At 39.9% G+C, this 19,686-nt stretch overlaps 1 long non-coding RNA gene across 1 annotated transcript in view; it reads right to left on the bottom strand.

The window, feature by feature from the left end:
- The window catches only part of LOC134344741 (uncharacterized), a 77,488-nt gene that overhangs the window by 32,093 nt on the left and 25,709 nt on the right, over nucleotides 1-19,686 (bottom strand). The window contains exon 2 of the long non-coding RNA XR_010017509.1: nucleotides 16,362-16,487. This is a non-coding gene — a long non-coding RNA (uncharacterized LOC134344741). The remainder of the gene's footprint in view (nucleotides 1-16,361; nucleotides 16,488-19,686) is intronic.

The raw sequence follows: 19,686 nt of genomic DNA, 5'->3' as shown, positions 1-19,686 counted from the left end.
AGTAGTGTCTGATACTAATGGATGTTTTGTTATATCTTCAGGAAAACTAGATAATAAATGTTAATAAATTAATAGTATTTGCCAATTTGTATGCCCCAAATGTAGATGATCCACGATTCTTTAAGCGTTTTTTTTTTTCATTTTTACCAGATCCGAATCTTTATTCTTTGATGATGGGAGGAGATTTTAACTGTTGGCTAGACCCAATTTTAGACTGATCATCTTCTAAACCAGCATCTCTTAATAAATCAGCTTTGTTTATTCAATCTTTTTTATTGAAGTGTGGTATTGTTGATGTTTGGCGTTTTTTACATCCTTTAGATAGGGAGTAATCATTTTTTTCTCATGTTCATCATACATATTCCAGGATTGATTTTTTTTTATTGATAGTCAAATGATTTCATCAGTTCGTTCCTGTGAATATAAAGAGACTGCTGTTTCAGATCATGCTCCTGTATTTCTATCTTTAAATCTCCCTGGTCTTCCTCAAACCAACAGATTTTGGCATTTTAATACAACTTTGTTATCTGATAAGGAATTTTTAAAATTTCTAGAGGAGCATACTATTTTGATTTTTGAAGAGAATAAAAAGGAAGAGACTTCTAATCTTATTGTATGGGATACTTTCAAGGCTTATATTAGAGGACAAATTATTTCTTATACTGCTAGTGTTAAGAATAAAGCTAATAAAGAAAGAATTGAATTAGCCAATCAATTGAAACAATTAGATCAAAAATATGCCATGGCTCCAGATCCTGTTTTATATAAAAGATGTGTTGAAGTTAAAACTAAACATGATCTTCTGTTAACATATCCAATTGAAACTCAACTTCTTAAAGATAAACTCAATTTTACATTCATGGAGATAAATCAGGCAAAGTATTGGCCAACCGATTAAAAACTTCTCTAGTTAAACGACAAATTAAAGAAATTTGCAAAACTAATGGTGATAGGACAACTGATCACTCTGAAATAAATGATACTTTTAGAGAATTCTATTTTAAAATTTATAGTTCTGATTCCCCTAAAGATAATACTGTAATGAATAATTTTCTAGATCAATTAAATATCCCTACACTTTCTGCAGATAATTGCAAACAGATGGATCAACCCATTTCCTATGAGGAAATCGCCGAGGCTATATGTTCATTACACTAGGGGAAGGCTTCGGGTCCAGGTGGATCTTCTGGAGAATTTTATAAGGCTTTTTCTTCATTAATTATACTGCAGTTACACTTAGTCTTTTTGGATTCTTTCAAATTGGGTAATTTGCCTCAATCTTTTTATGAAGCTTCTATTTTGCTTATCCTAAAAAAAAATGCTCTTCATATAGGCCAATTTCATTACTCAATGTTGATACTAAAATTCTTTCTAAAGTTCTGGCTCGTAGGATTGAAAATATTTAACCTTCTATTATTTCTGATGATCAGACTGGATTTATTAAAAGCCGACATTCCCATTTTAATATACGCCATGTATTAAATGTTATTTATTCTCCTTCTCAGGAGATATCAGAATGTGTGATATCCTTAGCTGCTGAGAGGCCTTTGACCGGTTGAATGGAATTATTTATTTAAAACCTTAGAAAAATTTAATTTTGGACCAGATTTTATTCAATGGATTAAATTACTTTGTCTATCTCCTTCTGCTTTGGTTCTTACTAATTTTCAAAATTCCAAACCATTTAAACGTCACCGCGGAAATAGACAAGGCTGTCCGTTGAGTCCTTTGCTTTTTGATCTAGCTTTAGAACCCCTTGCCATTGCTTTCCGAGAATCTAATGATATCTGTGGTATTTTAAGGAGAGGTATCACCCACAAAATCTCGCTTTACACTGATGATATATTGCTTTGTATTTCTAATGTTGAGACCTTGTTATCTTGCATACTTTCTTTACTCTCCCGTTTTAGCCAGTTTTCAGGACATAAGTTGAACCTGCATAAAGAGTGAATTATTTCCTTTAAATAATTTGGTATCAATTAATACTAATCTCCCTTTTAAAATTGTAAGGAATCAATTTACTTATTTGGGTGTAACAGTCACTAAGAATTACAAACACTTGTTTAAAGAAAACTTTCTTATTTTATTGAATCATGTAAAAAGGATATTATTAAATTGGTCACCTCTTTCAATATCATTTATTGAATGAATTAATTCTATTAAAATGAATATTCTACCTAAATTTATATATCTTTTTCAGTCTTTACCTGTTTTTATTCCTAAATTCATTTTTGACTCTCATGAATCTATCTTATCCTCCTATATATGGAAAAATATATGTCCTTGTTTAAATAAAGTTCATCCTCAAAAACTTAATAAGTCTGGAAGTTTAGCCTTACCTACTTTTAGGTTTTATTACTGGGCAGTTAATATACGATATCTTATGTTTTCGCTATATTATACTAATCGTGTAGACTGTCTGGTATGGGTTTCTTTAGAAGCTAACTCTGTTAATAAATTTTCCATTATTTCTCTTCTTCGGTCCTCACTTCCTTTATTTGTAAGTAAACTAACTGATAATTTAGTAGTTAAACATAGTCTGAGGATCTGGATACAATTTAGAAAACATTTTGGTTTATTGAGATCTTCCCTTTCAAATTCCACTTATTCTAATTTTTTTAAACCCTCCATGACTGATTTAGTTTTTAAAGAATGGGAAAGATTGGGTATTAAACGTTTTTGGGATCTGTTTGTTGGAGGAATTTTTTTTTTTCATTTGAGCAATTGTCAGCTAAATATAGCTTACCCAAAACTCACTTTTTTAGATATCTACAAATCAGAGACTTTCTAAGATCTCAATTATTTACATTTCCTATAAGCTCAGATAAGAACTTACTAGACGTAATTTTTAATTTGACATCTTTTCATAATGGTTCAATATCTAATATATATGGTATGTTACTGGAGACGAGGAATATTCCTTTAGACAAAATTAAGAATCTCTGGGAACAAGATTTACAGACATCAATATCTGAGGAAACTTGGAATGAAATTTTTAAACTAGTTAATACTTCACCACTATGTGCTCACCATTCCCTCATACAATTTAAGGTGGTACATAGAGTCCATATGACTAAAGATAAGCTTCCTCGTTTTTTTTTGGATATATCTCCCTACTGTGACAGATGGAATAATGGAGAAGCTTCATTAATTCATATGTTTTGGACTTGTCCGAGTCTTGAAAAATATTGGAAGGAAGTTTTTCAAACTTTCTCTTTACCTTTCAAAGTCAATTTTAAGCCTAATCCTCTGACAGCCTTATTTGGTATTATTACAGGACAAGATATCAAGCTGAAAACATCTGATTTACATATTTTGGCTTTTAGCTCTTACAGCTAGGAGGGCTCTTTTGTTTAAATGGAAAGATGCTTTTTCTCCTACTCGTGCTCAATGGTTATGCGACGTTATGTCATGCTTAGATTTAGAGAAGATTCATTGTTCAATTTCTGAATCTTGTCAAGACTTTCAAAGGTTGTGAGGACCTTTTCTCAATTATTTTCAAAACTTTCAAAACCTTCAATTCATTGTTTAAATTTAGATGTTGGCTATTGTTAATTTTTATTATATGAGAAGGTATTTTACCCTTCTTTCCTCCTTAATAAACAGCTTCAGTCTTGGTAGGGGTTAGACACTTTTTTTGTAATAAGTTAGTATATTTCGATATAACTTTAGATTAACTGACATGAATACGGGGTAATGAGATTGTTATTATGAATAGATATAATGTAATTGGTGTTTTTTAAAATCTTTTTTGACCTTTTATATATACTTTCTTGAACTCTGTATTCTTCTATGTAGAGACTAATAAAAATATTGCAAAGACATAGGAGCAGAATTATATCATTCATCCCAATGAGTCTGCTCTACCATTCCAACATGGCTGATTTATTATCCTCTCAGCCCTATTCTCTTGCCTTCTCCCCATAACCTTTGACACCCTTGCTAGTCAGGAGCCTATTAACCTCTGCTTTAAATATATTCAACGACCTGGCCTCCACAGTCATCTGTGGCAACAAATTCCAAAGATTCATCACGCATTAGCTAATGAAATTCTTGTCATCTCTGTTCCAAGGGGAGGTCCTTCTATTCTGAGGCTCTGGTCCTAGACTTACCCTCCATAGGGAACATCCTCTGCATGTCAACTCTATCTGGGCCTTTCAATATTTGATAGATTCCAGTAAGGTCCATCACCATCTTCTTCAATTTGCCAGGTAGCATGAGTTGATAGGTCCTATTCAAGAGGTATTCTGGTAAAGCTGATTGGTAAGACAATCAACTCGGCCAATTTCCAAAACTACAAGTTCAAGTCGATTTAGTGACAATGAGATTGAGACAGAATAGTGCAATACCAATAATAATGTCTGTACTGGGCAAAGAATAAATCAAACTGTTAAAGTATTGTTTCTTTCGCCTGTTACTGCCATTTTACAAAACAAAAAGCCTACAGCCAGGTAAACACATTGTAGCACAGTCCATGCTATTTGCTTACACTGTTCTAAAATTCTTTAATAATGTATCTCAACTCTTAAATAAAAAAAGTAACTTACACCAGAAATGGTTCTCATCCTTGACATATGAGACCATAAGACATAGGAGCAGAATTAGGCCATTTAGCCCATCAAGTCTGCTCCACCTTTCCATCATGGGTGATCCCGAATCCTACTCAACCCCATACACCTGCCTTCTCACCACATCCATTGATGCCTTGACTGATCGGGAAACTATCAACTTCCACCGACTTGGCCTCCACCGTAGTCTGTGGCAGAGCATTCCACAGATTCACTTCTCTGGCTAAAAAGACCCTCCTTACCTCTGTTCTAAAAGGTTGCACCTCAGTTTTGAGGCTGTCTCTAGTTCTGGATACCGCCACCACAGGAAACATCCTCTTCATATCCACCCTCCCTCGTCCTTTCAACATTCAGTAGGTTTCAATGAGATCCCCACACATTCTTCTAAATTCCAGTGAGTACAGGCCCAAAGCTGTAAAACATGTTAAACCCTTCATTCCTGGAATCATCATCATGAACCTCCTCTGGACTCTCTCCAATGACAACACCTCCTTTCTGAGATATGGGGCCCAAAACTGTTGACAATACTCCAAGTGCGGCCTGACTAGTGTCTTATAAAGGCTCAATGCTATCTCCTTGCTTTTATATTCTGTTCCCCTTAAAATAAATGCCAACATTCTATTTGCCTTCCTTACCACAGACTCAACCTGTAAATTAACTTGCTGGGGGTCTTGCACGAGGACTCCTAAGTTCCTCTGCACCTCTGATGTCTGAAACTTCTCCCCACTTAGATAATAGTTCACACTATTGATCCTTTATATATATTTATGTTTATTTATATATATATGTGACGTGCTTCTGGAAGCTCCACTTTCCTTCCACGTGCCAAAAGTGTGCAGGTTGAGCGATTAATTGGCAATGGTAAACAGCCCCTTGTGCATAGATGACCAATAGCATTTTGAGAGGAATTGATATTAAGATAGAGAGAATGAAATGGCCAGGGAAGAATTTGTGTAACAAATGGGTGCTTTGTATCAGTACAGACTAAGTGTGTTGAAATGCCTCTCTCAGTGCTGTATCTCTCTGTGACTCTGACCCGATGAGACTTTCAAATACACTCTGATTGTTTTTCAGACTTCCAGGATCTGCAGCATTTTGATTTTGCTATGCACTGTAGTACTTCAGCTAAACAAGTGAATTAGAATTTTTTATACTGTAAATTATGGCATGGCATGAAAAAAAGTATTTTAAACAAAATTTCTTTGTGAAGGTCACCATAATTATTTAAATTGGGGTTAAATCAGCTTGCTACTTTGCTGTCTAAAACAGTTTAGTTTAAAGAAGCTACTGTGCCAACCTTGTCGCTCCTGATTATAAATTGCTGGCCTCCTGTATTTCCAAGGCTGTGCTGATTAGCTGGAAGTGCTAAGAACCAAAGAGAGAGGTTTCCATCTGTGGCGCCAATGCACACGCTGTATGCTAGCATCTGAGGAACTCTGGCTATGTGTGAGTATGAATGATTATTATCAGTATTAATGGCTTTGTAGGGCTTCTGCGGTACCATCACTCAGGAGACAGTAAACTCTGCTAGAAGTTAGTGGACAATCCATGATTCCAGTCACAGAGCCGACAGCCTAATACAAAAGCTAAATCTCTGATTTTATTTGGTGAGCCCTCCCTCTGTCTATCTGTCATGATTTTTAGTGAGCAGTAGGATTGTATAAGGGGATTACGCTTTGGAAGCTATACGCCTGAATAAACAGGAATCAAGTGGATATAAGACAGACTTATGTTCTCTCCCTATGTTTCTAATTGATAAAGCATAGACATGGGGCAGGGGTTTAACTTTCTATTTGCTTGTTTTATGCAGCTTGAAATGCTGGCAAGCATCCATTCGTTCTGTGGTTGGTTCCTGTTTACATAGGGATATTGGCAGGGAGAGCATGATTCTTTTTCAGGAAGAGGAAGTCTGCAGCTAGCCAAACACAGCAGCCTGTTGCTTTCTAAATATAGTTGTTATCCAACTGATGGAACCTTTCCCGCGTGGAATTGTCAGCAGCTGAAGGAAGGTGCTCTGTTATCCACACATTGGTTCAGAGGAATCTGAAGTTTAATATCATAGGAGTTCATCTTCAAAAGGCAGTGTCATTAAGGAACCTTACTATCTGGGATATGGCCTCTTTTCATTACTGCCGTCAGGGATCCTGAAGACTCATACACAAAATTTTAGGAGCAGCTGCTTTGCCTCTGCCATCAGTGTACTGAACAGTCCATGAACTCATGAACACTGCCTGACTATTCATCTTCTCAATTCCCTATTCTCCCCTATTCCACTGGACAAGATAAAAAGCACGTACAGCTAGGCTCAAAGGCAGATTCAATCCTGCAATTATAAGATTATTGAATTGTTCCCTAATATGATAAATTGGACTTTTGACCTCACAATCTTGCCCTGTTATTGTCTCCTGTTCTGCACTTTGCATGTCACATTTACATTTTATTCTCTATTGTTATTGTTTTACTTTACCTCAATGCACTGCACTGTGTAATGATCTGATCTGTACGAACAGTATGTAAAGCAAGCTTATCACTGCATCTTGGTGTATGTGAAAATAATAAACCAGTTCCAGTTCCTACTCCTTTCTTCCCCCTTCCTTTCCAATCCTGATGAAGGATCTCAGCCTGAAATATCGACTGTTTATTCCCCTCCAGAGATGCTGCCTGACCTGCTGAGTTCCTCCGGCATTTTGTCTGTGTTACTCCAATTATTTATGGTCATTCCCAATGTGACGAATGAGCTGATGCAATCATTACGTACAAGTTTGCAGTAACTGGCCAAGGGCATCAGGTAAAAGAACAGTAATGTTTCGTTGGCTTCACCAAATTTTAACCTCAGCCTTTATCGGATGATTAATATTCTTTCTTTTGATTCATATGACTTGCATCAAATTGCAACACTGCTATTGAAGAGCTGTTACTTATCTTGGAATAAAAGAATCAATAATCAAAGTATCCTGGGAGTGTAAGTTATATTCCACTTCTTTCTCATTATGTAACAGAGAGTAATCCATCTTTCCCTTTGATGCATTCAATAATAGCAGCCAACTGTGTGAGGAGAATCAATTGCTGTGAAGAATTTTATATGTACCACTGCTTTAATTCCAAAGAGCAAATAGAAATGGGAAAATGGCTCCCCAATTCTTACGGAAAAGACATATGAGGCTAATACGATTTTTGAGAAATCACATATTACTTAACAAGAATTTTGGTTGAAAATTGGAATGGCAGGATGCAGAAACAAAGTGTGAAGTTGGGTGGAAAAGGAGAGAAGTGATATATTGAAGATCGAACATATGTGAGGGAGAATCATCTGAAGCAACAGTAAGGAATGATACTGAAATTGTAAAAAACTAAACCCAGCAGAGAGGAATGAATATTCCATAAAGACAGTATAATCACAGCTGGAAACACACACAAATGCTGGAGGAACTCAGAAGGACAGGCAGCATCTATGGAGAAGAGTAAACAGTCGATGTTTCGGGCTGAGACCCTTCATCAGGACTGGAGAAAAAAAGATGAGAAATCAGAGAAAGACGGTGGGGGGAGGGAGGGAAAATATGAGGTAGCAGGTGATAGGTGAAACCGGGAGGGGTGGAGGGGTGAAGCAAAGGGCAGGGAAGTCGATTGGTGAAGAAGATAAAGGGATTCTGATAGGAAAGGACAGAAGGTCATGGTAGAAAGGGAAGAGGAGGAGCACCAGAGGGAGGTGATGGCAGTTAAAGGATTAAGGAGAGAGAGGGAAAGGGGAATGGGGAATGATGAAGGAGGGGTTGGGGCCATTACTGGAAATTGGAGAAATCAAAGTTCGTGCCATCAGGTTGGAGGCTACCCAAATGGAATATAAGGTGTTGCTCCTCCAACCTGAGTGTTGCCTCATCGCAGCAGTAGAAGAGGCCATGGACTGACATGCCAGAATGGGAATTGGAATTGGAATTAAACTGGGAGATCCTGCTTTTTTTGGTGAAGTAGGTGCTTGGTGAAGCAGCCTCCCAATCTATGTTGGGTCTCACTGATATACAAGAGGCCACACTGGGAGCAAAGGACACAGTATATGACCCCAGCAGACTCACAAGTGAAGTATCACCTCACTGGGAAGGGCTGTTTGGGGCCCTAGATGGTAGTGAGGGAGGAAGTGTAGGGGGCAGGTTTAGCACCTGTTCTGCTTGCAAGGATAAGTGCCAGGAGGGAGGTCAGTAGAGAGGGGTGAATGGAAAAGGGATTTGTGTGGGAAACAATCCCCGCAGAAAGCAGAAAGTGGGGTGATAGGGAAAGATGTGTTTGGTGGTGGGATCCAGTTGGAGATGGCAGAGGTTACAGAGAATTATTCGCTACTGTTCAGGGCTCCAAACAGTCATTCCACTTGAGCCCACACTTCACCTGTGAGTCCGTTGAGGTCGTCTACTTATCCAGTGCTCATGGTGTGGCCTCCTGTATATCAGTGAGACCAGCGTAGACTGGGAGACCACTTCACCGAGCACCTATACTCCAGCCATCAGAAAAAGTGGGATCTCCCAGTGGCCACCCATTTTAATTCCTCTTCCCATTCTGATATGTCAATCAATGGCCTCCTCTACTGTTGTGATAAGGCCACACTCAGGTTGGAGGAGCAACACCTTATATTCTGTCTGGGTAGCCTCCAGCCTGATCTCATGAACATCGATTTCTCGAACTTCCAGTAATGGCGCCCCCCCCCGCCCCCATCACATTTCCCCATTCCCATTTCCCTCTCCCTCCGTATCTCCTTACCTCCACATCACCTCCCCGGTGCTCTTCCCCTTTCCTTTCTTCCATGGCCTTCAGTTCTCTTCTATCAGATTCCCCCTTCTCCAGCTTTTTAATCTTCTTCACTAATCGTCTTTCTAGCTCTTTACTTCATCCTCCTGCACCTCCCCACCCCCCTGGCTTCACCTATCACCTTGTATTTCTTTCTCCTCTCCCCCCACCTTCTCACTCCTCATCTTTCTTTTTCTCCCTCAGTCCTGATGAAGCATCTCGGCCTGAAATGTCGACTGTACTCTCTTCCATTGATGCTGCCTGGCCTGTTTTGTTCCTTCAGCATTTTGTGTGCGTTGTTTGAACTTCCAACATCTGCAGGTTTTTTCATGTTTGAGATAATCACAGCTGGGACTGAAATGGGAAGGGGGAAAAAAATTAAAATGTGTGATATTTACAGGAAATTTTAAATTATGCTATGTCTACATTTGACCAAAATTAAGCTATATACTGTTTACTTAAGCTATATACTGTTTACTTAAGCTATATACTGTTTAATTAAGCTATATATTGTTTACTGACTAGAGCTCAGCCTTCAATACTAGATTAGATTAGATTAGATTCAACTTTATTGTCATTGTGCCGAGTACAGATACAAAGCCAATGAAATGCATTTAGCATCTGACCAGAAATACAAAGAATAGTGTTATTTGCAAAATAACTGCAAATAAAAAAAGTGCTACAGCACACAAAAATAGAAGTACTGAGACATTACAATACGGATGCAATACTGCTTAGTGCTGTGATAGGTTCAGCAGTATCACAGCCTCAGGGAATACTATAATTCCAAGCAAACTCATCAACAAATTCCAAGTTCTGGGAGTCAACACCTCCTTCTACAATGGATGAGTGACTTTCTGACTAACAGATTGCAATCAGCAGGAGTAGGCAGCAATTCTACTGCCATGATTATTCTCCACACCACTGCCCATAAGGCTGTGTCATCAGACACCCCTCTCCTGTCTTCCCCACCCACTCTGCTCCCTCTACACTGATGACTGTGTGGCAGACTCTGCTCTTGACCCAGCTACACATTTGCAGATGACGCCACTCTAGTGGGCCGTATCTCAAATACCAATGTACTGGAAGGAGGTGGGGAGTCTCGTGACATGGGGTCATAACAACAGCCCTTCCATCAATGTCAGCAAGACAAACAAGCTCGTCATTAACTTCTGGAAGCTGGTGTATACGCTCCTGTTTTCATCAAGAAAGCGGAAATTGAGAGGGTTGAGAGCTTCAAGTTCCTAGGAGTGTACATGACCAATAGCCAGTCCTGATCCAACCATGTAGACACCATGGCTGGATCAGGAAGCTCACCAAAGCCTCTAGTTCCCCAGAAAGCTAAAGATATTCCGCATGTTCCCATCCATTCTCACCAATTTTACACTACACCATAGAAAGCATCTTATTGTGATGGACACCTCACTTTCCAGAGGCCGAGAGGCTTATTGCTATCTTGACTATACCTCTTTCCCCCATCACCTTTAAACATGCTTTTCCATTTTCGCAGTTCCTTCATCTCTGCTGCATGTGTTCCCAGTATGAGGTTTTCCTTTCCAGGCCGTCAGAGGTGTCCTCCTTCTACAAAGGACGGGATTTCCCTTCCTACATCATTGATATTGCCCTCATTAGCATCTCCTACATTTTCCATATGTCCACACTCACCCCACCTTCCTGCCGCCTTAACAGTGATAGAGCTCCTCTTCTCCTCACCTACCACCCATGATATCAAACACATCATTCTCCGCACCTTCTGGAATCTTTAACAAGATCTTACCATAAAACACATCTTTAGTCCCACTCTCTGCTTTCCATTGGGATTGATCCCTCCGTGATTCCCTTGTTCATTCATCTATCCCGACACATCTTGCCTCAAGTGAGATGAATGCAGCACTTGCTCATTCACCTCCTCCCTCACCTCCATTCAGAGGTACAAACAGTTCTTCCAGGTGAGGCGATACCTCACCTGCGAAGCTGTTGGGGCCAACTATTGTATCCAGTCCTTCTGACGCTGTCTCCCGTACATTGGGAGACACTTGACATAAGTGGGGGAATCGCTTTGTCGAGCACGTCCGCTCCATCCGCCAAAAGTGGAATTTCCCAGTAGCCAACCATTTTAATTCCTACCCCCATTCCTGTTCCGACATGTAATTCTATGGCCTCCTCTTCTGACATGATAAGGCCACTCTCAGGATGGAGGGGTAGCATTTTATATTCTGTCTAGGTAGCTAACAACCTAATGGCGTGAACATCGAGTTCCCCTTTCTGTAACTTTTTTTCTCATTTTTTTTCTTTTCCCCTCTTCTTCCATTCCACATGCTGGCCTCTTACCTCTTCTACTCACCTGCCTATCAGCTCTCCCCGGTGTCCCTTCTTTTTCCCTTTCTCCCATGGTCATCTTTACTCTTCTAACAGATTCCATCTTCTTCAACCTTTTATCTTTCCCACCCACCTGGCTTCACCTATCATGTTGTAGCTTGACTTCCTTCCCCTCCTCTGCACCACCTTTTTATTCTGACACATTCTCCCTTCTTTTCAGTTCTAATAGAGGTATTGATCCGAAATATTGACTGTTTATTCATTTTCACTGTTGGCACGTGGCCAAGTGGTTAAGGCGTCGGTCTGGTGATCTGAAGGTCGCTAGTTCGAGCCTCAGCTGAGGCAGTGTGTTGTGTCCTTGAGCAAGGCACTTAACCACATATTGCTCTGCGACGACACCAGTGCCAAGCTGTATTGGCCCTAGTGCCCTTCCCTTGGACAACATCGGCAGCATGGAGAGGGAAGACTTGTAGCATGGGCAACTGCCGGTCTTCCATACAACCTTGCCCAGGCCTGTGCCCTGGAAACCTTCCAAGATGCAAATCCATGGTCTCACGAGACTAACGGATGCCTATAGATGCTGCCTGACCTACTGAGTTCCTCCAGCATTTTGTGTATGTTACTCTGGATTTCCAACATCTGGCGTGTTTATTAATGCCAACCTCAGCTTTCTACTACAGCAGCATGGCCATTCCAAAGGGTCAGAGTTGTTTGTGACAGATTTAAACTTCTAACCAACATTCCTTGCTCAGCTCCTTGGCATAAACAAGAATTATTTTAAGCAGTAGTCTGTTTGAAGTTAAATGAACGGTTTTGCAAGCTGTATTACAGAGCTCAAGCTGCTATATCCACAGTGGAAGAGCTGCGGGGGAGGGGTGGGTTGAGGAGAGGCTGGTTGCTAAGAGATGTGGTTTGGAAAGTGAAGTGACCATGAGATTCCTTGTCTCCATTTGCCAAACACAGGACAAAGGGGTTATGTTAATTGGCATACGTTAAACCAGGCAACTACAAATAAGTTATTTGCACTCACTGTCCTCAGACATCTGTGTAAATTACTTTGTCCTAGCAGAGGTACCTGGAATACATCAGATGAAGATGATGTCATAGTATAAATATTAGAAATCATTAGGCGTTGTTATGAATGAGAAGGAGAATGATAAAAAAAGAACTAGAGTACATTCTACAGCTTTTCTTTTCTGCAATGTTTGTCTGAAACTCATGGGTATTTTCATTTTGTTTGTTGGAATTGCTCCTGTGTTTGGAAATCATTTGTAGCTTGTAAATGTTTTATAAATCAGAAGGCCTCTGTGAGTGTTAAATGTCTAACTTTAAACGTGTCTCATCAAAAAAAAATAATCTGTGTTTAAACTACTTTGTTATCTCCTACTTGGTAGGAGGGAAACCCACTACTCAAGCCATGTGCATGGCAGCCAGACATTGCCTCAGAGACTAGACAGGGAGGTAAGCTAGTCCTTCAAGGGTAGGTGGATACAATATAACTTCCCTATAATACGGATGCCTGCAGATATCTATAACAGATAGGGCTTAAAATCCTCTTTTGAGTTTAGGGCTTTACGGACAAGGAAACCAATACCATCATACTGTCTGGATGCATCACCGCTTGGTATGGCAACTGCTCTGTCTGTGACTGCAAGAAGCTGCAGAGAATTGTAGACACCGCTCCGTACATCAAGGAAGCTAGCCTCTTCTCTGTGAACTCTGTCTATACTGCTCGCTGCCTTGGTAAAGTGGCCAGCATAATCAAAGGTGCTACCCACCCTAGACAGTCTCTCTTCTCAGTTTCCCCATCAAGCAGAAGATTAAAAAATGCCTGAAAGCACAGTTCACAGGCTCAAGGACAGCTTCAACCCCACTGTTATAAGATTATTGAATAGTTTCTTAGTACGATAGATGGGTTCTTTACCTGACAATCTACTTTGTTATTGTTTACTTGCACTGTGCCTTCTCTGTACCTGTTGCACTTTATTCTGCATTCTGTTATTGTTTTACCTTATTCTATCTCAATGCACCCGGTAATGATCTGATCTGTATGAATAGAATGCAAGACAAGCTTTTCACTATATCACGGTACATGTGACAATAATAAATCAATTCCAATAATGAAATGATCTGAATGAATGGTATGCAAATAAAGATTTTCACTGGACCTCCGTACTGTGACATTAATAAACCAATTTACTCCTCTGCCTGCACATGGTTCATATCCCTCCAGTGTCTGCATATTCAGGTGCCTTTCTAAGAACCTCAGAAATATCTCTGTTGTATCTGCCTCCATCGCAATTCCTTGAAACGTTTCTACCAGTCCCTATGTAGAAAACTTGACAGAATTTTATAAAGCTGTAACTTTTCTTCCTGATTCTTGAACTCAGTGTCTCAACTAATGAAAGCAAGCATGCCATAAGTCTGTTTTACCACCCTATCAACTTGCACGGTCATTTTCAGCGAGCAGCTACTTTGACTTTCATCTTTGTGTGAAATATTTTCATTTTTACATTACCTCATCATTACAATGTGTGTTCACGTAACAGGTTGAAAGCTTGAGTCTATGAAATGCCTCACGTAGCACCATGCCATTTATATAACAAGTGAGCAAAATGCTCCATGTGCCTGCTGGCACTCTTCCTCACCCTGGTCCAATGTTACATCTAGTTCTACACTTTGATCACAGGGGCTGTGTTTGCTGTCTTTAGCTTGACTTTGAATATTTCATGGCATGAATCCTACCTGCCACAAAAGATTTAAATCAATAATTTGCAGCATTAATACAATACTGTGGAAAGAAAACATCCTTTGAGATAGGCCACACTTTTAAACAGTACTTAAACCTGAAATAAATTGCAGAGGAACTGGACCCACATGAGGGCTTCCTCCCACATCTCAAAGATATTGGGGTAGGTAATTTATTTACTGGAAGCTACAACTTAGTGCAGATAAAAAATAACAGGGGGAGTTGATAGGGTTGTGAAGAACAGGTGACAGGAAAAATAGGGAGGGGGAGATGAAAATGATGGGAGCAGGTCTGGAGCTAATGGACTTCTGGGTTGTGGTAAGTAAATAGTTAATTGCCTCTGGCATCATTATCTTTTCTAATCAAATGATCTCAATAAATTTTTTTTCAGGAATAGAAGTAGTCTGGTGAATTTGATGCTGAGAAATCTGTCCATGCGACTTTAAGAAATTTGGACCAAGCTAACTTCAGGACAGAGCTGTGCAGATTTTGGCACATGTTCTGCTGCTCTTTATGATGAGGCTCAGTCTGTGAGACTTCTTTGTTGTAACTCAGTTCTGGACAGTAAGCAGCCATTTCCCCACCGAAGGTGAAAGAATGTGGCCTTTTGTAAAAGTACATTTGTTTGTTGCAACCTGTACTTAGCAGTAAATAGTAAATAGCAAAGATTTGTACAGGTCAGAGAAAAAGCTCTTAATGCTCCAAACCCTCAAGTCCTTTCAGTTCCTTTTGAATAAGTTCCAATAACTACACCTTTAATTTAACTGAATTCAATTCATTGTTAATAATTAATGAAAACTTGGCTTCTTTTGAAGTAGCTGATTTGGTTTTTCCGATAATGGGATACGCTTATTTGCTTGCTGGGTATTGAGCAAAATAAATGGATATTGGGAATTTTGTGAACTATTTAATTTAGAGAGCTGTTCTAAGCAGTTTGGAATTTTAATTTGTTTTTCAAATATTTAAGTCGTATGTATCTTATGCCACAAGGTTTATATAAGAGTTTTTTTGCCCTCGTTTAGTATCTGCTATCTTAGTGTACTGGGGTAGACTGGTGAAAAGGTGACAGCTTTCAGCATTGTGCAATGGTCAGAATTACACTCGGTAGGACTCCAGAAAACTGCTCAGATTACCGAGCTGTTTCTTAAGCCAACTAACTGTCCACCTATGGGTAACCTTCCCCTGTTGCCACATCAAGACTCTGCGCTGCAATGATTGAAATTTGTGGCATACAAGACCGGTTGTTACATCGTGATAAATTAAGCAGTCAGAGAAGTATAAGCTGCGTTGACTTGTTATTCCAGCAATTCTTCAGCAGGATAAAGATACACGCTGCATTGCATACCTTTCTTTTACAAAGGCTACTTGCTCTATCTATGCCTCATATATCCATCAAGGAACTCAGCCCACTCTGTATCTGAGATTTTCTCCATACACTAACAATCTTAGTCTCTCTTGGTCTGTACAAAATCTTTCCTTGACTTTTCACTCATGAAAGAAAATTGAAATAGCTTTTTTCAAAAATGGATTTTTTACCCAAGAATCTTGTCATCTTTCTTAATGCTTGTGTCAAAGTGCATTATCTCAAGAATACACCTCCAATTCTGATGACATAATAAAACAAAAACAAAAACAAGAATAACAACTTTCATTTCCACTGTATTATTTATTTAAATAAATATTCCAAGGGGATTAGTAAACAAATACAAGGAACACAATGTAAGCCATGTTGGAGGAGAAAAGGATGATTGAATGAATGTTTGATTGCTTGGAGATTAAAGAAAAACTGGAGGAGAGGTTTCAACAAAGAATGCAAGGAAACAGGGCTGAGTAAATAAAGATTCTCCTGCCATGCTTTGCTCATTTGAGGTACACTATACATTTTGTGTTGTTGACAGGGTTATCCACTTTAGAGTATCCACAGAAAGAGTAAGCTGTAATATATGACTCACCTCCTGATGCCCAAAATATTTTCACCATAAAGCACAATCCCGTGGCCGAATGAATGTGGTTCCAACAACACTGAAAGGACTTCAGCAGCTATTAGGATGCAACTATTCCCTCCTTTGAAAATCTATCTGTATAAAATATTTGGGTTATTGAAATGTTATTTGGCAGTGTTTTTTTTCTGCTGATGTTAATTATGTGACAGATCTGTTAACTGCAGATATGGTTAATCCATTGATTACTAGAAACATTCTTTCCACCTTTATTAGTCTTAGTGTTCACCCCCTTTCCATGTCTACAAATTTTGAAATATACAAAATAACGAGCAATTACTTAACCAGGCTACCCTGATAGTATCCAGGCTCATAGCCTCTACCAGTGAGAAAGCCAAGAGTGGCAGGACCTACCTTTTCTTTCCAGTTCATTTCGCAAGGTGACGTGGAAATACATCACCATTGGGTCTTAATGCTGGAACTCTGTGTCCAACAATACTGTGCAAGCTCTTTACCAGGAGACTACAATGCTTCAAGAAAGTGGATCATTGTCACCATCTCAGGGGTAATTAGGGATGGGCAGTAAATGCTGGAAACGCTTCAGCCCAGATGCTGAAAATCGGGGATTTCCAACCGTTTTTTAATGCCATGGACCAATACCATTAAGCAAGGCTGGGAACCACTGCTCTAAATGAATAAGTATATAAATGGCAGTGAGATTGAGATGTAAGTGTTCAAACTGCATCTGATCTACAGAGGTGTCAACGTCTCGTCCTGGGCCCAACATGTCAATATAGTCGTGAAGAAGGCATGCCAATGGCTCTACTTTGTTAGAAGTTTGAGAAGATTAGTCATGTTTCCAAATACTTTTGCAAATTTTTGTAGATGTACAGTGGAGAGCATTCTGACTGGCTTCATAAGAGCCTGGTAGGGAGGCTCCAACGCTCAGGACTGAAAGAGGCTCCGGAGGGTTGTAGACTCAGCCAGCTCCATCACAAGCACAACCCTCCCCACCAGCGAGAACATCGTCAAGTGGCTGTGCCTCAAGGTGGCGGCATCGATCATAGGGACCCTTGCCTTCTAGATCATCAGTCCAGAAGCAGCTACTTCCCACCTGCCATCAGTTTTCTGAATGGTGCATGAAGACTACTATCTTATTAATCCTCTTTTTCGCACTATTTATATTGTTTTTATAGCAATTGTATGTCTTTGCACTGTACTGCTGCCACAAAACCACAAATTTCATGTCATATAAGACAGCAACAATAAACCTGATTGTGATCCTGATACTGATTCTGCTGAGCAGTTCAGTGCAGAGATGAATAACTGAGAAATAACTCACAGATTTCAGGTTGTATTAGGCCAGTCTTATTAAGGAGTACCAAAGACTTTTCCTAGAGAAGACACAAAGAGCGCTACAGTAGATTTCAGGACCACAAAAGATAAACAAATATACTTTTTCCTTTTATTACGGAAAATTATAGTTTGGCCAAGACACTGGAATGTCTGAAAGGAAAGCCAACATTTTCTTTGACTTGGCTTCAGAGAATATAGACAAAGCAAAATATACTCCTTAATGTGGAAAGGGAGTCTATTTCCAGCATATTACATAGGTTGGAAACAGAACCAGAAATGTTAGAAGAGCTCAGCCAGCGTTGGTGGAAAGGGAAATAGTCACTGACAGGAGTCTGAAACATCTCTTTCCACAGACGCTGCCTGACTGTCTGAGTGTTTCTAGCATTTTGGGTTTCCTTTCAGACTCCATCACCCATAGGTCTGTTTTCCAAATTGAGGGGACTACTTAATCACATTAGAAGAAAATAAATTTAAAAAGAGTCGTATAGAGCGAACAAACAACTTTTTAATCTATTCATGCCTTATTTAGTAATACTATAAGGTTCATATCAAAATTCTCCCCTCTCACCTAAACCTATGTTCTCTTGTTCTTGATTCCCCAAACCTGGGAAAAAAGATTTTTCACTATCACCCTTGTTACGTACCCCGTAACTGGGTTGCCAAACCAGCAGAAATGGATCACTCAGTTGGAGTCTGGATTACTAGAACTAAGAAAGTTTTATTAAAGAAACAAGCAACACAGTAATCGAAAGGATAATAAATGCAACAGTTCAGCAATGATAAACACACATGTGCACAGAATTAAAATAACAGCATCAATCAAGCTCTATCATTGTCTAGGGGTAAATGACCAATTTCAAAGTGACACAAAAGTCCAGTTCGATTTAATAGTTCAGTTCGCAGTAATCGTTGCCATGGCGATGAACAACGTAGGGGGAGGGAGAGAGAGAGAACGGGAACGACTGATCATTCAGAACGGCTTCCACTCACAGACCGGCGATATTGCTCACAAGCAGCTTTCGGGCGAGTCCTTTGTGATGTCACCTGAGGTCACCGACGGTGACCCCTCCTCCAGATGTGGTCGATCCTCTGCAGTGAACCCGGCACCCAAGCGAGGGTGGACACACACCGGGTTCCCGCTGATCGTACCTTTCCACCCTGTGCGTTTAAGGTCCGATACTTCCCACCGACTCGTGAGAGGCGCACCACTTCCAGGGTCTCGTTACCTCGGGTGTCGTGTGTGTCCTGCCTTAGCGAACCTGTCCCTTTTTATCCCCCTGCTGGGGTATTGCCTGTCCATCACTTCAAACAGTTCAGGGTTCAAAGGGAGAGCCGCTCCAGACAGCTCTCTCCCCCGTCCCTTCATGACACATCTCCAGATGCTGTTTCATTGTGTTCCTTATCTCTCTCTTGAAGACAGGTGGCAGACCAACTGCTGATTACACAGGACAGCTAACATCTTATCTATGTGTATTCTTGTCACACCCTCTATATGACTTTATAGACCTCTATTATATCACCCCTCCTTCTCCGACACTCTAATGAATAGAACACCAATTTGTTCATCCTTTCTCTATATATCAGTCTCTTGAATTCCAGTGAAATCCTTGTAAATCTCTTGGGCACTCTTTCCAGCTTAATGCAATCTTTCTTACTTGTTATTTTAATAAGTCTATCAACTACAGTACTGTGCAAAGTCTTAGGATATATAGAGCTAGGGTGCATAAGAATTTACATAGTACTTTATTTGTCAATGTGGAGCAGAGAGAGAGAGCTTATACAGATATTTGGAATGGTGAGGGTGGGGTGCCTGCAGGAGGGGTGCAGGGCAGGTGGCAGAGAAGGACTGCACGGGGCATTGTGGGGGGTGGGGAGGTTGGCGTGGCTGCTGACACACCCTGTCATGAAATTTTTTTTGCAGCACCTATACAACACAATAATTAAAATTACTACAGTACTGTTCAACTGCCCTAGGCAAGCT

This window comes from Mobula hypostoma, chromosome 4, assembly GCF_963921235.1.
Source record: "Mobula hypostoma chromosome 4, sMobHyp1.1, whole genome shotgun sequence".
NCBI lineage: Eukaryota > Metazoa > Chordata > Chondrichthyes > Myliobatiformes > Myliobatidae > Mobula > Mobula hypostoma.
This window is presented reverse-complemented; position numbering and strand designations above follow the sequence as displayed.